Source organism: Salvelinus alpinus, chromosome 29 (genome assembly GCF_045679555.1).
Source record: "Salvelinus alpinus chromosome 29, SLU_Salpinus.1, whole genome shotgun sequence".
In the NCBI taxonomy this organism is placed as follows: domain Eukaryota; kingdom Metazoa; phylum Chordata; class Actinopteri; order Salmoniformes; family Salmonidae; genus Salvelinus; species Salvelinus alpinus.
The window spans coordinates 37,889,040-37,899,145 of record NC_092114.1 but is presented as its reverse complement, the minus strand read 5'-3'; the positions used below and the strand labels follow the sequence as shown (position 1 = coordinate 37,899,145).

At 42.0% G+C, this 10,106-nt stretch overlaps 1 long non-coding RNA gene across 2 annotated transcripts in view; it reads left to right on the top strand.

Annotated features, from left to right (window-relative positions):
- Positions 1–4,390: 4,390 nt before the first annotated feature.
- LOC139558674 (uncharacterized) overlaps positions 4,391–10,106 on the top strand; it is a 39,086-nt gene continuing 33,370 nt past the window's right edge. Inside the window, exons 1-2 of one of the 2 annotated variants that reach the window (XR_011671618.1) lie at positions 4,391–4,643; positions 9,308–9,466. This is a non-coding gene — a long non-coding RNA (uncharacterized lncRNA). The remainder of the gene's footprint in view (positions 4,644–9,307; positions 9,467–10,106) is intronic. The other variant, XR_011671619.1, reaches the window with a different exon arrangement.

Below are 10,106 nucleotides of genomic sequence, written 5' to 3'. Positions count from 1 at the left end.
GTTGATATGTTGACTCCTAATAATACTAATGATGATAATTAGAGTTATGGTTTTTGTTATCCTTCAGTGGAATGCCAGAAGACTTACTGCTAACGGTTAGGAGTTTAACAAATATGCAATTGATTCAGAGATCAAACCTGATGTGATATGTGTTCAAGTAACATGGCTTCACACCTCACACTGGCTTCTAACTATATTACATCTATGTGTGAAGGTAATGGAATTAATGATTCTACTGTTGGAAGTGATCATTTCCTGATTTGGTGTACCATGAACATTGATGCTACTATCATTGCTTAAAGTCTGTTGGAGAGTTGTCTTTAGAGAGGCCGGTTGATGTAAACTCAGCAAAAAAAGAAACGTCCTCTCACTGTCAACTGCATTTATTTTCAGCAAACTTAACGTGTAAATATTTGTATGAACATAAGATTCAACAACTCAGACGTAAACTGAACAAGTTCCACAGACATGTAACTAATAGAAATGGAATAATGTGTCCCTGATCAAAGGGAAGATCAAAATCAAAAGTAACAGTACTGCAGTGCATCTCCTCCTCATGGACTGCACCAGATTTGCCAGTTCTTGCTGTGAGATGTTACCCACTCTTCCACCAAGGCACCTGCAAGTTCCCAGACATTTCTGGGGGGAATGGCCCTCACCCTCCGATCCAACAGGTCTCAGACGTGCTCAATGGGTTTGAGATCCGGGCTCTTCGCTGGCCATGGCAGAACACTGACATTCCTGTCTTGCAGGAAATCATGCACAGAACGAGCAGTATGGCTGGTGGCATTGTCATGCTGGAGGGTCATGTCAGGATGAGCCTGTAGGAAGGGTACCACATGAGGGAGGAGGATGTCTTCCCTGTAACGCACAGCGTTGAGATTGCCTGCAATGACAACAGGCTCAGTCTGATGATGCTGCGACAAACCGCCCCACACCATGACGGACCCTCCACCTCCAAATCGATCCCACTCCAGAGTACAGGCCTCTGTGTAACACTCATTCCTTCTACGATAAAAGCAAATCCGACCATCACCCCTGGTGAGACAAAACCATGACTCGTCAGTGAAGAGCACTTTTTGCCAGTTTTGTCTGGTCCAGCAACGGTGGGTTTGTGCCCATAGGCGACATTGTTGACAGTGATGTCTGGTGAGGACCTGCCTTATAACAGGCCTACAAGCCCTCAGTCCAGCCTCTCTCAGCCTATTGCGGACAGTCTGAGCACTGATGGAGGGATTGTGCGTTCCTGGTGTAACTCGGGCAGTTGTTGTTGTCATCCTGTACCTGTCCCGCAGGTGTGATGTTCGCATGTACCGATCCTGTGCGGGAGTTGTTACACATGGTCTGCTACTGTGAGGACGATCAGCTGTCCGTCCTGTCTCCCTGTAGGGCTGTCGTAGGCGTCTCACAGTTCGGACATTGCAATTTATTGCCCTGGCCACATCTGCAGTCCTCATGCCTCCTTGCAGCATGCCTAAGGCACGTTCACGCAGATGAGCAGGGACCCTAGGCATCTTTCTTTTGGTGTTTTTCCCAGAGTCAGTAGAAAGGCCTCTTTAGTGTCCTAAGTTTTCATAACTGTGACATGAATTGCCTACCGCCTGTAAGCTGTTAGTGTCTTATAGACCATTCCACAGGTGCATGTTTATTAATTGTTTATGGTTCATTGAACAAGCATGGGAAACAGTGTTTAAACCCTTCACAATGAAGATCTGTGAAGTTATTTGGATTTGATGAGGTCATACATGTTCTCCTGGGATTATTTAATAAGATTTGGAGTGAGGGGGTTATACCTTCGGGTTGGAAACGTGCAGTAATATTACCTTTAGTGAAGCCTGGTAAGGACCCTTCATGTGCTGATAGTTATAGACCAATAGCACTGACCTCTAACTTGTGTAAACTGATGGAAAAGATGATTGTCATATTTCCTGGAACATGGAGATTTATTGAGTCAATGTCAAAGTGGATTCCGTAAAGGTAGATATACTTTGGATGCATTAGTAAAGGTGAGCAATGAAGTTGAAAAAACTCTGTTCATGAAAGAATGAATGGTTACTGTCTTTTTTTTGCCATTGAAAAGGCTTATGACACTATGTCGAGAGAAGGTCTACTGATTAAGATGGAAAGACTTGGTGTTGGTGGGAGATTATATAACTGGGTTTTGGCCTTCTTATTTAAATCGCTCTTTTCGAGTTAAAATAGAACCCATTTTATCTGATGCCTATGGAGTTGACAATGTTATTCCTCAAGGCATTGCTATCAGTCCTATTTTGTTCAACATTATGATTAATGATGTGTTTTCGAATGTAGGTAGGGGTATTGGGGCTTCCCTATGGAGCTATTTGGAAGAGCGGAAGGAATGTCATGTGATTAAATCTATTCAACAAGCTATAGTGGATGTTGAAAGATGGTTAATTGACTGGGGTTTTAAATTGTCTGTGGCGAAGTCTTCTTGTATGTTCTTCTCAAAGAAGAAAGTCGCTGATAATATACAGTTGTTTCTGTATGGACAGCCTATGGGGAGGGTTTCTGAGTACAAATACTTGGGTCTATGGTTCAATGAGCGATATACATGGAAAGATCATGTCATAAATGTTGAAACAAAGTGTAAGGAGGTGGTGAATGTTATACGCTCGGTCTCTGGTTATGAATGGGGTGCTGACAGACAATCGTTGATGGATATTTATAGATCTCTGATCAGGATGACAATTGATTTTGAGTGTATGGTTTATGGAACAACGGCAAAGACTTGGCTTCAGAGGCATCATCCAGTATCCAGTATCCAGTATCCAGCTTTAAGGATATGTATTAGTGCATTTAAATCAACATCTGTATGTGCCTTACTAGTGGAGGCAGGTGAGATGCCTTTGGATATACAGTACCAGTCATGTTTGGACACACCTACTCATTCAAGGGTTTTTCTTTACATTTACTATTTTCTACATTGTAGAATGCCAAAAGTGTGCAAAGCTGTCATCAAGTCAAAGGGTGGCTACTTTGAAGAAATTCAAATATAAAATATATTTTGATTTATTTAACACTTTTTTGGTTACTACATGATTCCATGTGTGTTATTTCATAGTTTTGATGTCTTCACTATTAATCTACAATGTAGAAAATAGTAAAAATAAAGAAAAACCCTGGAATGAAACTTTTGACTGGTACTGTACGGCATAAAAAAAATGTAATTAGCTTATTGGGTAAGGTTGAAAGGCTGTGAGGTTGTGCATCCCACTGCTACTGTTCTAGATGACTGTTGGGAATATACTAGTAGGCAAGACAGTGGTTTTGGTTGGACAGTTGGAAAGCTTGCTGATGAGAGTGGTTTGAGGGAGTTGGAAGATGGCCCTTCTGTGGTGATAGGGGACGTTCCTCCATGGTTACTCCTAGATCCTGTTGTTGATCTAACCTCGGTAGAGGAAAATAAAGATGGTCAGAAGTCAGTGATATAAGGAAACAGGTTGACAATTACATTGGTAAAAGTTATGTTTTTTTACTGCTTTTCCAGATAGTGGGCGCATAAGAGCAGTCATTTACATTCCTTGAATTGATGTTAATATATGTAGAAGACCAACAGATTAACTTTCAGTATACTCAGTTGAACTGTTGGTGATAGTAGTTTCCCTCCAGTGGGTGGAGGATGTACAACATGTTAGAATTATAGTATGCTCAGATTCTCTGTCATATTTGAATAGTTTATCATCTGGTAAATCTAATAGCAGTTACCTACTATTGGAGGTATTAATGTTATTATGGAGAATTGAGAGACTGGGTCTAGTAGTGAGATTCTGCTGGGTCCCAGCACATTCGGGTGTGGAAGGGAATGAAGTTGTAGACCATTTGGCCAAAATAGCTTTGAAACAAGATATAATTTACATGAATGTTCCACGGTGTAGAAGTGAGGCCAAATGTAAGATCAGAGCCATTTTGATAGATGTGTGGCAGAAGAGATGGGACTCTGAGCCCAAGGGCAGGCATTTATATGCCCTCCAAAGAAAGGTCAGTGGACCAATATTCAAAGGTCCGATTAGGAAGGAAGAGGTGGTGTTTGCTCGATTAGGACATTGTACATTAAACTTGTCATTACATCTGGTTGGCAAGCATGTTAATGTGTTTTGTCTGGAGTGTATGGTGGATTGAAACAGTGGAGCATGTGCAATATTGTTGTAAGTGTTGAAGAGAGGGAAAGATTGATGTTGGAAGGGATTTGGGGGAGGGTCTATTAGAAGTTAGTAGGGCTGTTTTTTATTTTATACTTCTGAGTTAAGTAGGAGGATTTAGAAATGTTGTAAACCGTGATTGACCACACACTCCAGCACAGTAGGTGTCGGCATACGCCTTGTTTGCGGACTGCCATTATATCATAGAAGAAGCCGTGTGGTCTGCCGAAAACTCACGCGAAGAAGAAGCTGCACGTTGTTAACGTGATAGTGTAGTAGCAGAGAATTTGTGACTACGTTTTAGACCGTAGCTCTGGCCACAACAATATAGCTGAAATTGATTGATTATACGATGGAAAGCGACACCGAGATGGAGGACTTCGATAGCAGCGAGGAGGGAAGCAATTGGTCTGATGATAGTTACCTTGCAGACGAAGACTTCAGCTTCGACTATCAGGAGGGAGTGGATCCACACGAGGACACGTAAGTAGGAATAATCACTCCCAGAGCGCATACTGTATGTACCCAGTCAACACACCGGGGGGCCGAAATCTCACCGAAACAGTCAGAACCATTTTACCACAGAGAGAACAATGAGAGATTTTACCCGATCTATACATGTGAAAGAATCCGCTTGGCATTTCCACTGGAAGCCAGTGGGAGAAGATCGATAAGGCCGCCGACATTCTGCACATTTTCTAATCGATTAAACATTTGATGCCAATACAGTTTTCTGTTCCCAAAACTATAATCTGTTACAAACAGTGTGGACTATGTTTAGTAGATTTGACCCTTTGCCATTGTTTAGAGTCGCGCAAAGGCAAATTGAGTTATTGCGCTCTTCAGAGTAGGCGTTCCCTAACAGAAATATGCAAACGTTTGTTAGAACGCGCCAATAGGATCTCGCTAGCTCGTGCTTGACTCTGCCCACCTCCTTGCCTGTTCTGCCCACTAGGATTAATTTGTTCACATTGGAAACGACAAACCATCTTGAGTAGGTGTGTCCAATCTTTTGCTGGTACTGTACATCAAAGGGAGATTTGCTTCCTTTGGAAGACCTGGAGAGAGAATTCCAACAGTCAACCATTTATGTTTGAGTCGTTGTGTGTATAGCAATCTATATAGCTTGGTAGCGTTAGCCAATTTGTCAGGCAATGTTTTTTTTGCATTGTCACTAAAGGATGGTTGGCAATTATGCAGGAATTTTGCAAACACCTTCCCATTCAATCAATCAATCAAATGTATTTATAAAGCTCTTCTTACATCAGCTGATGTCACAAAGTTCTGTACAGAAACCCAGCCTAAAACCCCAAACAGCAAGCAATATGCAGGTGTAGAAGCACGGTGGCTAGGAAAAACTCCCTAGAAAGGCCAGAACCTAGGAAGAAACCTAGAGAGGAACCAGGCTATGAGGGGTGGCCAGTCCTCTTCTGGCTGTGCCGGTTGGAGATTATAACAGAACATGGCCAAGATGTTAAAATGTTCATAGATGACCAGCAGGGTCAAATAATAATAATCACAGTGGTTGTAGAGGGTGCAACAGGTCAGCACCTCAGGAGTAAATGTCAGTTGGATTTTCATAGCCGATCATTCAGATTATCTCTACCCCTCCTGCGGTCTCTAGAGAGTTGAAAACAACAGGTCTGGGACAGGTAGCACGTCCGGTGAACAGGTCAGGGTTCCATAGCCGCAGGCAGAACAGTTGAAACTGGAGCAGCAGCACGACCAGGTGGACTGGGGACAGCAAGGAGTTATCAGGCAAGGTAGTCCTGAGGCATGGTCCTAGGGCTCAGGTCCTCCGAGAAAGAGAGAGAAAAAAATAGAAAATTAGAGAGAGCGTACTTAAATTCACACAGGACACCGAATAAGACAGGAGAAATACTCCAGATATAACAGACTGACCCTAGCCCACCGACACATAAACTATTGCAGCATAAATACTGGAGGCTGAGACAGGAGGGGTCGGGAGACACTATGGCCCCGTCCGATCATACCCACGGACAGGGCCAAACAGGCAGGTTATAACCCCACCCACTTTGCCAAAGCACAGCCCCCACACCACTAGAGGGATATCTTCAACCACCAACTTACCATCCTGAGACAAGGCTGAATATAGCCCACGAAGATATCCCCCACGGCACCCAAGGGGGTGGGCGCCATAAAAGTTGGAGACTTTTATCTCCCTCAACAACTTTAAAAATCTGCTATCCGAGCAGCTAACCGATCGCTGCAGCTGTACATAGTCCATCTGTAAACTACCCACCCAATTTACCTACCTCACCCCCCATACTGCTTTTATTTATTTACTTTTCTGCTCTTTTGCACACCAGTACCAGTATCTCTTCTTGCACATGATCATCTGATGATTTATCACTCCAGTGTTAATCTGCTAAATTGTAATTATTCGATTTATTGCCTACCTCATGCCTTTTGCACACATTGTATATAGATTCTCTTTTTTTCTACCATGTTATTGACTTGTTTATTGTTTACTCCATGTGTAACTCTGTGTTGTCTGTTCACACTGCTATGCTTTATCTTGGCCAGGTCGCAGTTGCAAATGAGAACTTGTTCTCAACTAGCCTACCTGGTTAAATAAAGGTGAAAAATAAATAAATAAAAAAATAAAAAAACCCGGACAGGAAGATCTTATCAGTGACGCACCCCTCCTAGGGACAGCATGGAAGAGCACCAGTAAGCCAGTGACTCAGCCCCTGTAATAGGGTTTGAGGCAGAGAATCCCAATGGAGAGAGGGGAACCGGCCAGGCAGAGACAGTAATGGCGGTTCTTTGCTCCAGTGCCTTTCCGTTCACCTTCACACTCCTGGGCCAGACAACACTCAATCATAGGACCTACTGAAGATATGAGTCTTCAATAAAGACTTGAAAGGTCAAGAACGAGTCTGCGTCTCTCACATGGATAGGCAGACCATTCCATAAAAATGGAGCTCTATAGGAGAAAGCCCTGCCTCCAGCTGTTTACTTAGAAATTCTAGGGACAGTAAGGAGGCCTGCGTCTTGTGACCGTAGCGTACCTGTAGGTATGTACGGCAGGACCAAAATCGGAAAGATGGGTAGGAGTAAGCCCATGTAATGCTTTGTAGGTTAGCAGTACAACCTTAATCAGCCCTTGCCTTAACAGGAAGCCAGTGTAGAGAGACTAGCAATGGAGTAATATGATCACATTTTTTTGGTTCTAGTCAGGATTCTAGCAGCCGTGTTTAGCACTAACTGAGGTTTATTTACAGCTTTATCCGGGTAGCCGGAAAGCAGCGCATTGCAGTAGTCTAACCTAGAAGTGACAAAAGCATGGATACATTTTTCTGTATCATTTTTGGAAAGAAAGTTTCTGATTTTTGCATTGTTACGTAGATGGAAAAAAGCTGTCCTTGAAACAGTCTTGATATGTTCGTCAAAAGAGAGATCAGGGTCCAGAATAACGCCGAGGTCCTTCACAGTTTTATTTGAGACGACTGTACAACCATCAAGATTAATTGTCATATTCAACAGAAAATCTCTTTGTTTCTTGGGACCTAGAACTTGCATCTCTGTTTTGTCCGAGTTTAAAAGTAGAGCATTTGCCACCATCCACTTCCTTATGTCTGAAACACAGGCTTCCAGGGAGGGCAATTTTGGGGCTTCACCATGTTTCATCGAAATGTACAGCTGTGTGTCTTCCGCAAAGCAGTGAAAGTTAACATGTTTCTGAATGACATCACCAAGAGGTAAAATATATAGTGAAAACAATAGTGGTCTTAAAACAGAGCCTTGAGGAACACCGAAATTTACAGTTGATTTGTCAGAGGATAAACTATACACAGAGACAAACTGATATCTTTCCGACAGATAAGATCTAAACCAGGCCAGAACTTGTCCGTGTAGACCAATTTGGGTTTCCAATCTCTCCAAAAGAATGTGGTGATCGATGGTATCAAAAGCAGCACTAAGGTCCAGGAGCACGAGGACAGATGCAGAGCCTCGGTCTGACGCCATTAAAAGGTAATTTACCACCTTCAAGTGCAGCCTCAGTGCTATGACGGGGTCTAAAACTTGACTGAAGTTATTCCATAAAAAATCTGCTGTTTCCATCTACAATAGTCATTTACAACATTAACAATGTCTACACTGTATTTCTGATCAATTTGATGTTATTTCAATGGGGGGGAAAATGTGCTTTTCTTTAAAAAACAAGGATATTTCTAAGTGACCCCAAACTTTTGAACGGTAGTGTATATTTTGCTCAAATATATGTTTTGTACTTTAGTGTGTGGACTTTGGTGTATTTATACCTGGAATATCGCTTTAACAGGAAAAGTAAAAACATCGCTGGAGTCTATTTATTTATGCCCTATGGGACTCCCAATCACGGACGGTTGTGATACAGCCTGGAATTTAACCAGGGTCTGTAGTGACGCCTCTAGCGCTGAGATGCAGTGCCTTAAACCGCTACGCCACTCGGGAGCCCCATTTTAAAAGAAGACAGACTGCGGATCTGACTTTTCTGGACCCCACTTCCCGGCGGCTGGGGCTTTTGCGCATGTGCAGGATTCTCTACTTTGCACATATTCTCTGCGCTATACGTAGAGAATCTCGCTAATTTCTCTCATTCAATCGTGATTTGTGAATGACGATTATTCAAATTTTTTCTGGTGAAACATGCAGCATCTGCATATCAACCAGATGATGTTAATAAACTGTAGCATAGTCTACCTGTATTTAGTTAGTTTAGTTTAAATCAAAGCACATCTTTTGCCTAGTGGAGTAGAGGATCCTGCACATGCGCAGAGGCTTCGGGAGCTTTAGCAGTCGGGAGGAAAGGTCCAGAAAAGTCAGATCCGCAGCCACTCCATTAAAAAGATCTGAAATCAAAATGACATACTTGAAAATTAATTCTCATTTCTCAGGTTTTTATTACATTTTTTAGAAACTATTTGACAGACATATTTCTCAGTTTGTAAACCTAACAGATTGATGTTAGACGGTGGGTGTCGGCCACATTGAATTGACATGAAATGTTGAATGTGGAACCATGTAGACGACAGCAGTAGGAGATGGTAAATTAATTGTGTTCTGTTGTCTAGTCCTAAGTAATAGTGTTGACTTAGTGAATTGCATTATTGTAAACATGTTCATATTTATCTTCATAGTCTTGATTGGGAAGAGGACTCAAATGAATCAGCAGGCGACACACCACCCAGAGTCACACCAAGGAAAGAAAGCCAATCTGAGAGCGGGGTAAAGTGTTCTGATTCTCCAGAAGAACCATGGTTACCATGCAAAGGTTCACAGTCAACAAGGACATCAAGGTATTTACAAACTTTCATAATCCATCAGTGTTTCCGCTATAGTCATTTAGCTGCAGTCATCGATATTTGACTCGCTGTATTTTTCTATTATCAAGACACCTGCTGATAACTCTTAACTTGTTAGGACAGGTCATGAGGTGTCCTAAGTATCTGTAGACTAGGTGTGACTCTTATGACTAAAGAGACTTCATGCATAGTTTTTATTTTTACCCATAAGAGTAGGAGTAAAATGTCTATTCTCAGCACTTACAACCAAAAATCTGAAATGGCCTGCCTGTGTAAATGAAGACAAATCTGAGACCATATTCAGCCTTAGGTGTCTTAGAGCCAATATGCCTATAGAAAGTCTACACCCCCTTTCAACATTTCACCGTTTGTTGCCGAATAGCCTGGAATTAAAATACTTTAAAATAGTGTTCCCATTGATCTACACATCCCACCCCACAACTTCCAAGTGAAACATATATTCATATATATATATATTTTTTTATCTATAAAAAACAAAAGACTGAAATAGCTTAGTATGATAAGTGTCCCCCCCTTGTCATAGTAATCCTACATTTTCTTGGGCGTAACCAATCACCTTCAAAATCACACACCAAGTTAACTGGCCTACACCTGTGTTAAATTGTAGTGATTC